The sequence below is a fragment of the Tursiops truncatus genome, chromosome 9 (genome assembly GCF_011762595.2).
Source record: "Tursiops truncatus isolate mTurTru1 chromosome 9, mTurTru1.mat.Y, whole genome shotgun sequence".
In the NCBI taxonomy this organism is placed as follows: domain Eukaryota; kingdom Metazoa; phylum Chordata; class Mammalia; order Artiodactyla; family Delphinidae; genus Tursiops; species Tursiops truncatus.
In genome coordinates, this window is record NC_047042.1 from 65,886,407 (window position 1) to 65,902,729 (window position 16,323).

Below are 16,323 nucleotides of genomic sequence, written 5' to 3' on the forward strand. Positions count from 1 at the left end.
GACATTTCTTACAAAATTTTTGATTAGTAATGACAGTGAGAGTCACAATTTTTTAAGAATGGACATGTTATGATCTTCTATGTTTAGATGTTTAAAATGTAATGGGTTACATATTTTGATCTTTAGACAATTTCTAAGGACAAGCTTTTTCATCCAAACAACTAGTTACCAAAATAAATGTAGAATCACAAGAACTCTAAGCTGTTTCTCTATTTGTGGTTATTTAGGTCAATTAAAAAATCGTCTCAAATGTATAGACACCAAGGGGGAAAGTGGCGGGGGTGGTGGTGGTGGGATGAATTGGGAGATTGGGATTGACATATATACACTAATATGTATAAAATAGATAACTGATAAGAACCTGCTGTAAAAAAAATAAATAAAATTCAAAAATTCAAAAAAAAAAAAAAAAGGTCTCAATAGCATGAATGCTTTAAAAATTTCCAGAGAATGGAAATCAGTTTACTGAAGTATAACTTAACTATTTTCCCAGCTCCTAATGAGAATAAAACATGGGCGTTTGGGGGTCTTTCTAGTCCTAAGTCAGAGGGATTACTTGGGGAAGTAATTGTTGGTCCTGTGAGGTCACTGAGTTTTAAGAACATATCGGGATTGGATACAGTGATGATGATGATAATAAAATAACAATATCTAATAGCTAATACTTATTGAAGCTCACCATGTACAGGCACTGTTCTAAGTGATTGCTTGTATGAATGTACTTGATCTTTACAATAACCCTGTAAATCAGGTATTATTATTTCCATATTACGAATGAAAAAACTCAAGTTTGAAGAGGTTAGATAACTAGCCAAAGTCACACAGAAAACATATATGGCAAAGATGGAATCTGAATGCGTGGATTCAGAGTCCTCTCTTTCTTGACCCCCATGCTATATTGTGCCAATCTCCTACCTGGAGCATAAGTAGAACTCCAAAAAAGTGTGTGTGCATGCTCATGTGTGTGTGTGCGTGCAAGGGAGGGCGTATGCACACTTGCTTGTGCATGTGTGCACGTGTGTATATGAGTTGATAATGGTGATAGTACTCTGTTAATGTTGAAAGTGAAGGTGATACAGCTCTGAAGAGAGTGAAGGTGAGAAAATAAGCACCATTGTTAAGCTTTATGCATGTTACATTATCAGCATAGCAACTTGTACAAGGGAACATTTTCACTTCTTTTTTAATAGATGAGCTATCAGAGGATCAGAGAAACAAGAGCCTCACCCTTGGATAAGGCCTTGTCCAGGCAGTGGCAGCGAGACTGGGAGGAAAAATCTCACCCTGCTCCTCAGGGGTAAAGCTGACAGCTCTCCTGGAGGTATACAGGAAGGCATTCTGGCTTCCGTGCGGAGATCCTCTGTACAAGGTATGTGTGTGTTCCCTTTGTGGTTGGGAAGGGACATCAGCCAAGGGAAGACATTGGGTCAGTCTAGGGCTATGTAGTCTAAGGCTAGAGTTGCCAAGTATTGCATGGGAAATACTTATACTGAAAATTATTTGTTGTTTTTTGAAACTCAGATTTAACTGGGTGGGTGTTCTGTTTTTTGCTCAATCTCCCAACTCTACCTGTGGCATCTAAACCCCTGTCAGAAGTGCTGAGCCAAAAAAAAAAAAGTGCTGAGCAGATCACAAGAGCAGAGAGGGGCACTGCCTTAGACTTCGTGAATCCCCATACAGATTCATCAACTGTTCATTTATTCATACATCATTGACAGAACCATGACTACCTACCAGGGTCAGGCAGCATGCTAGGTTCTGAATGAGACTTGTGAATGTTCACTCCCAGGGTTTACAGTGTCTAGTACAGAGGTTCTCAAATTTTAGCATATATTAAGATCACTTGGGAAGCTTGTTTAAAAAATTCCCTAGAGATTATAACTCTAAGAGTAAAACCCTGGAATTTGTGTTCTTAATGAACACTCCAGGTGATCTTGAGGTAGGTGGTTCCAGGAGCAAACTTTGATAAGTACTGGTCTAGTAGATGGAAGGAGACTTCATCCAGAAATTACAAGTATTAATAAGAAATACTCCTCAGTCAGACTTATATACTGGTACATTGTGTGATTTGAGTTTCTCTAAGGTATTAATGCAGATTATAGAGTGTTGTATTCTCCACATTACTTTTTTTAAATGAAAGTGTCTTCTGGTAAGATATAACTAAGTGTGCTAGCAAGTGGGAATTGGCTCTTGAAAAGAGAGATTGTCCCCAGATTTCTGATCAGAGCCTCAAGTCAAGTGAAGTATGACATTCTTATAAAGTAGCTTAGACCTCTTGAGCCACAGTCAGTTCTACACCATGGTTATACGTGAAAGCCTTGTTTCTGGAAGGAAAAGTTTCACTGTTTCATCATGTTAAAGCATGTTAAAGCAAGGACCTGTACCTACACTTTTTCAAACCAGTTTTTTATTTCAACATAGTGTTTGTGGTACTGATAGGGTATGTGCAGGCATTTCTGTATTTGTTGTTGAACACCCTGACTGCCGAATCCTCTATACAAAGTCAAGTCAAAGCAGTGAGCATTCTGGGAGGAATACCAACAACACCAAAGCCTTGTTGTTATAAAAACATGAATCAAAAGCTCAGCATCTTGCTGAGACAGCAATTGTCTTAACCTTGCTATACTCTTGAGATGGTAATACGAGGTCTTATCAGTATGGTTGATATGGCTCTCAAAGGAAGGATGAGGGTCAAAAATGGCTGGAATTTATCATGGAGAATATTGCTTTGTGGGATATCCAGCTATAGAATTGTGACTACCTATTAAATCCTCTATGAAGTAAGAAATATATGGTCCACTGCCTGCAGGATAAGAGAAGGGGAAGGAGGTGGAATCAAAAGTGAAATAAAACTGGTCAAATGAGATGAAAGTCTGCTTTCTTAATTTTCAGCCATAAGCATCAGTGTTTGAGATTACCCCTTAGGCAGCTTCTGATTGAGTGGGGATAGTTCCATGACATGGAAGATTAAAGGTTTTCTGGGTGACTGTATTTTAAATGATGAAATCTTTTCAAAGAGATTTTATTTTTGTAATCAAGTCTAGGCTGTGTTCATGTGAAAGCAAGTTATAAGTGACCCAGATGATTAATAGCATTTAAATAAGTATATAGAATAAAGCTACTGTGATCTATAGTTTCTATTTTTTTTTTCAATTTGGGCTTTTTTTTAATGAAGTTCTTTTTTTTTTTAAGACTTATTATTTATTTATTTATTTGTTTTATTTATTTTTTTGGCTGCGTCGGGTCTCAGTTGCGGCACACGGGATCTTCGTTGAGGCATGCAGGATCTTCTGTTGCGGCACTCAGGCTCTTCATTGTGGTGCATGGGCTTCTCTCTAGTTGTGGCGTGTGGGTTTTCTCTTCTCTAGTTGTGGCACGCGGGCTCCAGAGCGCGTGGGCTCTGTAGTTTGCGGCACGCAGGCTCTCAAGTTGAGGCATGTGAGCTCAGTAGTTGTGGCGCACAGGCTTAGTTGCCCTGCAGCATGTGAGATCTTAGTTCCCTGACCAGAGATCGAACTTGGGTCGTCTGCATTGTAAGGTGGATTCTTTACCACTGGACCACCAGCGAAGTCCCTCAATTTAAGCTTTATATCTAGAAAGAAGTTTCTTAGAAAATTGTTAGAAAGAAATCAAACCAAGACTGATACCAAGAAGACAGCTTTCTTTAGGAATTGTCATTAGTGTTCAGTTCCAACCTCATGTCCTCCAGGAGGAAGGGCAATATGCAGAGTGTGCAAAAGCCTGGGCTTTGAAGTGAGAAAGACCTGGACATGAATCACAACATTGTCACTTCGAAGTTGTGAGACCTTGAGCGAGTTACTTACCTCTCTGTGCCTTGTTTTTTTTTTTGTTTTTTTTTTTTGCGGTACACGGGCCTCTCACTGTTGTGGCCTCTCCCGTTGTGGAGCACAGGCTCCGGACGCTCAGGCTCAGCGGCCATGGCTCACGGGCCCAGCCACTCTGCGGCATGTGGGATCTTCCCGGACTGGGGCAAGAACCCGTGTCCCATGCATTGGCAGGCGGACTCTCAACCACTGCGCCACCAGGGAAGCCCTGTGCCTTGGTTTTATTAGCTATAAAATGCAGCTAAGATCAGTACTTGCTTCATAAAGTCTTTGTGAGGATGAAATGAGATATGTAAAATGCTCTCTACAGTGCCTGGCACATGGTATGTACTCTGTAAATATTAGCAGTGGAGAATTTGAGACTCCCCCCAAAATTGCACCTCTCTTTTCCTACCCAGGTTGTGAATAATTGGGAATTTTAGAAAAAGAAAAGAAATAAGAAAATATCACCTTATTAGTTATAGAGAAAGGTTGGAGAACGCAGTTTAGTTTGAAAGATAAATTGGTCTGCTAAATGTACCCCAGAATTAGTAGACTCACCCTACCTGTTATAGCAGTACCACCTGGGCCAGCCTTCCCAAGGAAAGAGAAAGAAGAGCAGAACATGCTTGTCCCTACAGGAAGCTCTTTTTCAAGAATGGCAGAACTGGATTGAGCATGTCCAGATATTCTTTTCAAAGTAAACAGAGACATCGTTCTATATCACCAGGGCCTGAGTGATTAAAAGGTCAGAAGTGAGGGGATGTGTTAGATAAAAGTTTTCTCCATGAAAGCAAAGACTGAGGAGAAGATGTTCCTGTCTAACATAAAAATGTTATCAACATCATCAATGATTCATTTCCATTATACTTCATTTAATTCAATATTACCTCCTAACTTTATGTTTTCAAATCATACCATAGCTGTATTAGTTTCCAACCACAAACTTAGTAGCTAAGACAATGTAAATTTTTTTTCATACAGTCCGGAGGTCAGAAGTCCATAAACTAAAGTCAGGGTATTGGCATGGCTGATTTTTCTGGAGACTCTGAGGGGAGAATCATTTCTTTGCCTTTTTCAGCTGGTAGAGGACACCTGCTTGTGGTTCTTTCTTTGCATCATTCCAACCTCTTGCTTCCGTCCTCATATCTCTTACTACTCTCTTGCACCTACCCATATAATCCAGGATAATCTCCTATTTCAGAATTATCAATCACATGGGCAAACTCCCTTCTGCCATGTTAAGTAATAAAGTCAAAGGTTTCAGGGATTAGGATGTTAACATTTTGGGAGAGTCGATATTCAGCCTATCACAATGACATTTTTTTTTAACATCGTTATTGGAGTATAATTGCTTTACAATGTTGCGTTAGTTTCTGCTGTATAACAAAGTGAATCAGATATACGTACACATATATCCTCATATCCCTCCCTCTTGCATCTCCCTCGCAACCTCCCTATCCCAACCCTCTAGGTGATCACAAAGCACAGAGCTGATCTCCCTGTGCTATGCAGCTGCTTCCCACTAGCTATCTATTTTATATTTGGTAGTGTATATATGTCAATGCCACTCTCTCACTTCGTCCCAAAAATACGGAACGCGTCACGAATTTGCGTGTCATCCTTGAGCAGGGGCCGTGCTAATCTTCTCTGTATCGTTCCAATTTTAGCATATGTGCTGCTGAAGCGAGCACCACAGTGACATTTTGATTATTTCATTTTGCCTTGTAGCTATTTTTCTTGTTTCTGTGTACAGTATTCTTTTTAATTTCCTGAGTCAGGTTGTAAGTTCCTCAAGGATAGATATCAAATCTTCCATGTTTTTATATGTTTACTACTTCATTATATTGTGTGTTTAAAGTAAAACAATGCTCATAATAGGCACTCAGTAAAGCCTACTGATTTAAATACTCTTGAATCACACAGTCTTTAGAATGGAGACACGGGTCTGGTCTACGTATGTTCCAGGAGAAACAATCTTAGCTTTGACTTTGGATTCTACGAACATTCAGACTCCATAAGAGACAATGTAGACTGAAGCATTAGAATGTAACTTGTTTTCCAGAATTCTCACTGTTGGACTGTAGACAGGCTTTGGGACAGTCAGTTAAGTGTTAAGATTTACCGGAAATCCGTGGGATTGCTTCGGCCACACTCCCCTTCCTTCTGATAAAGATGAGAAACATTGCGATTCTTGTGAGTGGATGTGAAAACTTACCCTGCACAATTTAACTGACTCTCCCCATTAAACTTTGGAGGGAGGAGGATTATTATACAATGGAATTTGTTTCTGATTTTTGCTGCAGTAGTTAATAAGAAGTGTACTGTGACTTGAAATGAATATGGACACAAAATAATTCTCTCAGACATAGGTACATCTCAAATGCATGGTTATTCATCACTTACGGGTTGAATTAGAAAATTATGGAGACCAATATGTAATTTTAAGGTATTCAATTTACGTTAACAGATATCTAAATGAACCACAGAATTATCTCTGAGACATATAGCCCAATTCATACTCATAATTTTAAAAGTTAGCAATGCTACGTAGTAGCCTTGCATATAATATTTTGGTACATAATTAAGACAAAAGATTATCTTTGTGCTTAGCCCTCAAAATTTGCAATTGACCTTTTGTACCTGACCTGTGCTACCTTCATATCTTTCCTCTCCCTCCTTGAGTTTTCCTCTCTAGAATGGTAGAATCTGAATTGCAGAACTGGAAAGAACCCTAGAGGCCATCTTGTCAATTTGGATATTTTACAACTGAGACCATAGTTCTCAAAACATTAATTGACTTGCTTAAGGTCACACAGCTATTGGCAGAGCTTTATTAAAAACTCAGTCCTCCTAATTCTCTGTAAAGATTTTCCCCCCTCTACTTAGGTAAGATAATATAGAAGTATAGAGGAATAAGAGAAATAATCTAGTAGTAAAGCAATGGAGGGTGAGAGGATTCTGGAAATACTGTGGCTTGAAGGAGACACAGTTCTCAGTCAACTACTTTCTAGAGCTTATCATCTGTTAGAGCAAGAGGAAGAAGGATGTGTCTGCCTTGGGGATGAAAATAAGGCCAACGTGAAGGAAATCACAAAAAGAAAAAAGAAAAAGGAAAAAGAAAGCAGGCGTGGCAATAGTAGAAACTATGTTAATAATAGGAAAAGAGGTATGTAAAGTTGAAAGTAGTAATCAATATAGGGGAATCTTGCAATAATAAAGTGATAAATTGAACAAACAGTTTATGAAGAATCTGAAAACCACACAATGAAAACACCCAAAGACCACATAATAGCTAAATATAAAAAGATATATCTATTAGATGTGCAAAGATAAATTACAAAACTACAGTTATAATGGGATACCTTAAAATACCCATTTTTAGAATTATACGAGATTATAAGGGAATTGAATAATGATATCAACACATTTTCTTGTATAGAGAGAGCAAGACAAAAAGAAGAATTCAGAAACATATATCTCTTGAATGGAGAATATAAAATTTTTTTCCATGTCTATGGAAACGTCACAAAAATAGATGTGTAATTGACCACAAAGCAGATCTTGACAAAATTTTAAAAGCAAGATTTTTACAGACTACTCTCTCTGACCATGTTAAAATAAGAGATAATGAAATAGTGATTTTCTTTTTTCCTCCAACCCCCAACCTACTTGGAAATTAAGAATGCACTCCTGGTTAGCCCATGGACCAAAGACCATATGAAAACTGAAATTACAAACTATCTTAAAAACAGTAAAAAAAATGATGAATATCAAAACCTACAGGACAGCAAAAACTCAGAGAGAAAATTTATAGCCTAAATTCCTTTGATAAGTGGTAAAATAAAAGGGAAAGAGGATGGAAGATATTTGAAACTCCAAAGAAAATTATTGATTTCCAAGCAAAGTAAACATACCAAAATTGATAAAGAAGTACAGACCTAGAGTAAAACAATTATGAGTGAAGAAGTGAAAAAGGTGATTAGTTATATCATTAAAAAAAGCATTGTGAACCCTTGCACATTGCTGGTGGAAATACGAAATGATGCAGGCACTAAGGAAAGGAGTGATGGTTCCTCAAATAATTAGACATAAACCAAATGATTCAGCAATCTCACTTCTAGGTATATACCCCCAAGAAATGAAAACAGGAGCTCAGAAAGATAGTTGCATACCAATGTTCATAGCAGCATTATTCATAATAGCCAAAAGGTGAAAACAACCCCAAATCCATCAACAGATCAATGAATAAACTAACTTGGTATATACATACAATGGAATATTATTCAGCCTTGAAAAGGAATGAAGTTCTGATTCATGCTTCAACATGGATGAACCCTGAAAACATTATGCTAAGTTAAATAAGTCAGACATAAAAGATGTATATTGTATGATTCCACTTATATGAAGTACCTAGAATAGGCAAATTCATAGGGACAGAAAGTAAAATAGAGGTTATCAGGGGTTGGAGAAAGGGTAGGATATGGAGTTATTGTTTAATGGGTACAGAGTTTCTGTTTGTGATGATAAGTTTCTGGAAATGGATAGTGGCAATGGTTGACTAACATTGTCGATGTACTTAGCGCCACTGAATTGTACATTTAAAAGCGGTTAAAATGATAAATTTTGTTATGTATATTTTTATCACATTAAGAAAAATGTATCATGACCAGTTATTTTCCTGAGTTCTAACTAATCTCAAAAGAACAGCTAAGGCTTCCCTGGTGGCGCAGTGGTTGAGAGTCCGCCTGCCGATGCAGGGGACACGGGTTCATGCCCCGGTCTGGGAAGATCCCACATGCCGCGGAGCAGCTGGGCCTGTGAGCCATGGCCGCTGAGCCTGCAAGTCCGGAGCCTGTGCTCCGCAACGGGAGAAGGCCACAACAGTGAGAGGCCCGCGTACAGCAAAAAAAAAAAAAAAAAGAACAGCTATTTCTCGTATTACTTAATTTACACAATAAAAAGATGGAAATTTCATCAAATCATTTTTGAAGACAGCACAACTTTAATACCCAAATTTGGCAAAAGTATTTCAAAATCAAAAACTATAAACCAATTACACATATGAATTTAGATACACTAACATTAAAAAATTTCACATAAAATCTGGCTTTGTATTAAAAGAAGATTTATTAAGACCAACTAGAATTTATCCAGAAATGCAAAGGTGGTTCAATATCAGAAAAATCTTATTGTAATTTGTCTAATCAACAAACTAAAAGAGGAAAAAAACCTTATCATTTTAAGAGAAGCTGAAAGCATATTAGATAAAATTTCGAAGGATACCCTAGGGTAAAATATGAATAGAGTGAAATTACTTTTAAAACCTTGAAATCATGTCAATTGAAATCAGGAACTAGATGGAAATGCTCATTATTGCTGTTAATACTCAACAGTTTTGCAGTTGTAACAAATGTTATAACATGGATCATTTGATAAAGTGCTGGAAAGGAAGAGATTAAATCATCTCTTTTTTACTGATGGATATGATTATATATTTAAAAATGCCAAGAATTCTAACACAAGAATGGTATGAAGAAAATAATTGTGTAGATAAACAAGTAGAAGATGAAATAGAGTAAAGGAATAGATTTTCTCTCAGTTAACAAAACCTAAAAGTAAAAATAGGGGAAAATCCATTAAAATAACAGTACAAGCATAAAATGTTTAGAAATACATTTACCAAGAGTAGAATTTTACAAAAACACTTATAAAATCTTTGAGTTATACAAAATAATATTTTAAAAAAATGGAAAAGACACAATATTCTTGGAGGGTGAGATACAATAAAAATCTCAGTTCTGTTAAAATTAAAATAAGAATTCATTGCAGTTTTAATTAGACTCTAGAGAATTTTATTTTGAGAGGGATTTCATAAAATAATCCAATATGAAATAGTAAATGCCTGAGAATATTCATGAAAAATATAAAGAAGAGCTGGGATAAACTACCTACCTTATCATCATTAGAAATACAATAGCCATTGTAATAAAGATCAATGTGACGTTGTGCTAAAACTAGGAAACTAGATAAAAATTGGTTAAATGATTCCAGTGTATATGAGAGTTCAATATATGATAAAGTTAGTAGTATTTCAATTCAGTGAGTAAAGGATGAATAATCAACCTAGGAGATGAAGGAACAAAGAATAGAGATAAATATTTCATAGAAGATAAAATCCAAATGGCCAATGAACATTTGAGAAGATGCTCAAAATTACTGGTAGTGAGAGAAATGCAAATTAAATAAAAATCAGTGTTATTTACACCCATCAGAATGGCAAAAATGTGGAAAGAATGATAACAGTTATTGCTGGTTGTAATATGAGGAAGTGGGTACTTTCATATATTGGTAGACAAATGGAATTTTGCAGTCTTTTGGGAAAGCAATCTGGTACCAACTTATTGAAATGAAAAATACATGCATTCTTGATCCGTAGTCCTACTGCTGGGAATTTATAGTAATACAAATTACTATATAGTTGTATATAGTAATAAAATCACCAGCTTATAAAATTGCATGTACAAGGATTATGTACTACAGAATTTTTCAGTTGGGTAAAAATACAGAAAGTTGGAAATATAATAAATGCCCATTAATAGGGAAAGCTTGAAATAAATATTGGTTTGTCCACATTGTGGAATATAATGCTACTATGCATCCATTAAAAATAATAAAAAATAATAAAAGCTAGAACTATACTAGTTAATTTAGAGCAATGTACTCAAGGCATTTTTTAAAGAGAAAAGTAAGATACATAGGAGTGTGTATAGTATGATACAAATTTTATAATCAATTTCAAACTCCTTATCAATGCAGATATATGTGTACATGCTTGTATGTATGTGTGTGTGTGTGTAATTACATGAGCCTGAAATAAAGCATGGAGGTACAAACACAGGGTTGTTAACATGGGTTACCAGATCGACTGGAAGAAAAGTCAGTAAATCTGGATGAGTTGGAGAGAATTGTTGGGAAGAGGTGAAATTGGAAGGAAGCAGAAAGGGAGGGGTAGATAATTAGCTTTTTCTTTATACATCTTCGTAAGTTTTATTTATTGCAGCAAGCATGTGTTAATCCATAGTTTGAAAAAAAATATATAAAAGGAACCTTTAAAATATTGTTTAGATTAAATTCTCTTTGATATTGTAGTTAGTTGAATGGTGGCCTCCCTAAAGATATGTCTACTCAGACCATGTGAATGTGATCTTATTTGGAAGAACCATCATTGCAGATGTAATTAATTTAAAGCTCTCCAGATGTTCTCATCTGGATTAGGGTGGACCCTAAATTCATGACAAGTGTTTTCATAAAAGAAGAGAAAGATAGAAGATGTGAAGAAGAGAAGGCCATGTGAAAGCTGACGCAGGAATTGGACTGAGAGCCACAAGCCAAGGAATTCCAAGAGCCACCAGACGCTGAAAGAGGCAAGGAACAGAATCTCCCTAAAGCTGCTGGAGGGAGTCCAGCCCTACTGACACTTGATTTTGGCCTTCTGGCCTCTGTAATTGTGAGAAAATACATTTCTGTTGTTTTAAGCTACTAAGTTTGTGGTAATTTGTTATAGCAGCCCAAGGAAATTAATACAGATACTAAACCTTTATTTCAGTGGAATTTTTCTGTGAATTCCAATATGTAAAAGAGTTAGTCAGAACTGTTCTGGCTCTTGGATAGGATGTCCTGCCCCACCTGCCCCATCTCTGTGTCACCACAGAGACACAAGGCCTGCTAGAGCACAGCTGGAGCACCACTGATTTAGCCCAAACCCCTTTCTGTACAGATGAGAAGAGTGAGGCTTGAAGAGTGCCCCCACCTTTTGACAAGCTAAGCAAACTCAGGCAACTTTATACCCCTTTCTTAATTTCTCCCTTGGAAGGCCTGGGATCGTTGTGAGTTCTTTATCACAGTTGGGTATAGTTCAGTCAACTCTTCTCTCAGCAGGACATTGATAATGGCATTTTTTTCACTTTTCACAAATACATTTTGCTACCACACAATCACTTTTGTAAAGTTTTATTAACTTTTTTCCTGTTTCCTTTGGAAAGAATTTTGCATAACCCACGAGTTTCTTGCTGTAGATGCCTAGATATGCATCTTTCGCTGGAAGTATGTATCCCTGATAAATTCTTAATTCTGTGTCTCTGATTCATCATATGACTACACTAAGCTGAGAATTCCCCTCACATCACTGCATGCAAAAAGCCCAGGACGGGAAAATGCTTGAGAAGGCAGGGCATTAGGGGTGCAGAAAGAATGAGTGCACCCTGTGTGAAATCAGGGAAGAGGGAAAAAAGTGCTGAGCAGCTACAATTAAGGTTCCATGTCACACAATATGCCACAGGATTCCTGTAGAATGAGGTATACATTTTTCCCCAACCTGGATGCTTCTTTATTCCTACCAAAAAAGAATTTTCCACCTTCCTCAAAACAGCATCACAAGACAACTGAGGCTGAAAAGGTTCTGAAGAGCTAGATGAGGTGCAGAGGCATGAGAAGGACCATTTTTAGGTAACATCACAGCCATCACCTTGCAAAGCTTATATGGATGTCTTCCAGAGTTTCAGCTCAAGATATGTCTTGTGCATTGGAGAACAGAGTTAGCTGAAGCTGAAGAAATAGTTTACAAAGACCTTCTACTTGACTCTTTAACAATCACACAGATATTGTGAGAATTTTCAACAGTAGGTTTAAAAAACCATGATTGTTACATATTGGCATGGGGAATGTGGAAAGCAAGGTATGAAGAAATGATGCAGAATCAGGATGATCAATACAGAAATAAACAAAAACAAATGTGGTGGAGCTTTTCCTATTTATCACAACTAAGGGGTTTTATATATTTATAATGAAGAAGGGCACAGATGATACCATAACCATGCTGGGTTTATTTGTAGTTTTTGATATATATATAAAAACATTTGGTGTGGCACATATATACAATGGAATATTACTCAGCCATAAAAAGGAACGAAATTGAGTTGTTTGTAATGAGGTAGATGGACCTAGAGTCTGTCATACAGAGTGAAATAAGTCAGAAAGAGAAAAACAAATACTGTATGCTAATGCACATGTATGGAATCTAAAAAAAACGGTACTGATGAACCTAGTGGCAGGGCAAGAATAAAGATGCAGACATAGAGAACAGACTTGAGGACACAGGAGGGGACGGGGAAGCTGGGGTGAAGGGAGAGAGTGGCATTGACATATGTACACTACCAAATGTAAAATGGATGGCTAGTGGGAAGCTGCTGCATAACACAGGGAGATCAACTTGATGCTTTGTGATGATCTAGAAGGGTGGGATAGGGAGGGTGGGAGGGAGGCTCAAGAGGGAGGGGGCATGGGGATATATGTATACATATAGCTGATTCACTTTGTTGTACGGCAGAAACTAACACAACACTGTAAAGCAATTATACTCCAATAAAGATATAAAAGAAAAAAAAAGAATGAAAAGGCAGTTCATAAAATCAAGGGGAAAGTAAAATAAATGACCCTAATTGCACATTGAGTTGATAGCTTAATTATGCAGAGGTGTGTTATTTTAAATGGTTTGAAAATACAGTAATTCACCTATATGTCTCTGGTAGGATATACCTAAGAACTGCAATAACAATAATAATATTTTCACTAATCATATATTTGATATTGATCTTATATGAATATATGGGTGTGTTAAAAATGGGGTAAAGCAAATAAGCAATTATGCTATTGTCATTAAGAACTAAGATTTTTAGCATAAAAGGAAAAGATTCAAAATAAAATCACAGAAGTTTAGCAAAAAAAAAAATTGTATTTGGTAAACTGTTTACAATTTCTATTCCATTTCATAATGTGGGTTCAGTCCTTTTTGTTGGGCTTTTATATAGTATAAATATGTCCCAAATATTGCATAGGACATATTGTACTTCCACTAATTTTTAAAAAATATTTATATGAAATTCAAATTTAACTGGGCGTTTTGTGTTTTTATTTGCTAAATCTGGCAACCCTATTCTAAGAAGTTGTTTGTGTCTTATTTTTAAGACAGAGAACTTTCCTGCTTCTTAGATCTAAATGAAATCACCTCATTGATTCTACTATGTTGAAGTCTCAAGGGATCTTCCAAATTTTTGGCAAATTTACAGGGAACTTATATTCTCAGAGCTCTCCACGTCTTTGGGTTTCTGCATTCTTGCATACTATACCTGTCCTACACCTCCTCAATCTGTCGTGATGCTCAGCCCTTTCTTTAGTTTTCATGGACAGCCCCTGCACACCTTGCCACACACGCATACCAGGACTCTTAAGAATTCGGTGTTTTGATTGTTTATTTGGTGGATGGATCAGCATGAGAGGCAATAATAACACCATAAAGTCCTCCTTTCCTCCCCTTCTTTCATCTTCTGTACTCAAATCCCTTCTTCCTGGCAGCCCTCAGACAGCTAAATTCTTCACTGTAACTTCAGGGTCAGCCCTTTAGGCCCTGATGGTAGAAATTGGGAAGGGAGAGGAGCTCACCTTCTACACTAAAAAATTAAAACATTTTGCCCAAGGGAGGTTGATCTCTCTTGAGGAGAAATTCTACCAACTGTGAAGATAATGCATTTTCTCCATCTTATTACATATTTATTATAAGTATAAAAGCAAGTGTAAAAGCAAGAAAAGCTGGGTTCAGTAATATGTTACATTGGAAAATCAGTGTGAATTCATGTCCTTAAAAGACTTATTTTCCAGCTCTATCATTATTATAAATGGCCCAAGAGCAGGGGCACTACTCTAATTTATTATCAACCCTCATGTACACCCCTAGCACACAAATTTTGATCCCTGGAGGGTAGATGGCTGTATGTCTGGTGCAAAGACAAAATGAGATGGATTCAAAACAACTTGTTATTAAGCAGAAGTCAAAGCTGCTTCTTGAAACATCATGGTAGAGCTTCAATGACAAAAAAGCCGACAAATAAGGACAGAAGTAATAATGCTAATGGTTCAATTGGAACAAGTTAAGCCTGAAAAAAGCCATGAGTTTACAGTAATACTCAAAAGAGGAAACACAAAGTGTGCAAAGAGGTACTTGTAATATAAAAAAAGACTAATTCCAGCAGGATCTTTGCATCTTTAGACAATTTAAACAAGTAGGAAATTGTTGACATGTAACATTTTATTCTCTGTTTAGCATATATTTCCATATGTTTAGCACATATACTCGTTTGTGTAAAAAAGAAAAGGAACAAAGATATATAAATGAACCAATAAGACACAGGATTTCTGCTCAATAAGGTAGACGTTTTTCTTGAGGTAGAAATGACTGGGAAAAGAGGGCATACTAAATACTAAAGGAGAACTAGAATTAATGGTCTTATATAATAATGACTTACAAGGTTATTAACATTGATTACAACTATGGCATACAGGCATACACCATGGCCATTACAAAATGGGGTGTTTCAAAATTATAAATGATCCAAATGTTCTGAGAGGAAAAGCACAAAAATTCAATCCCTCATCTCCTAGGAGACAAAGTATCTACTTATTATGAATAAATCCTTATGAACTTTAATAAAATAGTAATAAGAAATATGTATATTTCAGTACTTGAAACAAACCAGGTCAATGTATCATAATATCAAGGCAATGGCATAGGGACTTCTGGCTATGAGAAACTTAGGGAAAGAAAAGTCTTCAAAAATTAAAATTTATATTAAAGACAGGGATACATGGGTATCAGGATGTAATGAGTGAAAGAAAGTTTGATATAAAAAGGCAATCAGCCTGTTGCAGAGACAGAAGTTTGCTTTATCTTGGACCATACAACTAAGTGTCACACCACAAATGTAAACGAACAGCCAGAAACCTGGATTCTGGTATTCTAAATTAGCATTGTTTTTATTTTAGATCTGGAAAAACTTTTTTAAATCCCTGGAAAGATTGTAAACATTGGTTCTGGTAAAGCTTCAGAAAGCTTAGGAAGGTATAAATTAGAACCCTGAAAAGATGTAAAAATAAGAATTAAAGCACATTTCATTAATGGTATTAGTGCTTTTGCTACTAGTATTATTTTAAGATATTGGGCATTATGAGTATTGTGTTTCTGTATATTTTTCTTGCTGTTTAGGGTGTTTAAAGTATCCAGAAGAATCAGTCACACTAAGTTGCTAATTGCAGTTCAAATTGTTTAAAGGAATTTAATCAATCAACCTTAAAATAATTAAATGTCCACAAAAATGGATTTTCCAAGTTTTGTTTTTTAGATATGTTTTTTAGATATGAATTAAGCATTGAGTGAAAGGAACTGTTACAGTTGAACTAAAATAACTCCTGAGATGTAATTATAAAATAATTTTGTTCTTGTCTTTTGCTGTTTCTTTAAATCTGTTCTATAAGACTAGTTCTTCTCCTGTCTCTGTTGAAAATAAGGGCCAGATCTGTGGTTTCTAGTCATGGTTGCCTTAAGTTCAGACACAGTCTTCAGTTAATAATTAAAATGTCCATTCTCATGTACTAATCAAAATTCTAA

The 16,323-nt window shown here is 36.3% G+C and overlaps 1 long non-coding RNA gene and 1 other non-coding gene across 2 annotated transcripts in view; one reads left to right on the plus strand and one right to left on the minus strand.

The window, feature by feature from the left end:
• Positions 1-16,323, plus strand: part of LOC109549305 (uncharacterized) — a 369,236-nt gene that overhangs the window by 201,620 nt on the left and 151,293 nt on the right. The window contains exon 8 of the long non-coding RNA XR_012333737.1: positions 1,191-1,369. This is a non-coding gene — a long non-coding RNA (uncharacterized lncRNA). The remainder of the gene's footprint in view (positions 1-1,190; positions 1,370-16,323) is intronic.
• LOC117313681 (U6 spliceosomal RNA) lies at positions 5,412-5,518 on the minus strand. Its single transcript, XR_004528265.1, has one exon. It is a non-coding gene; the product is annotated as a U6 spliceosomal RNA (small nuclear RNA).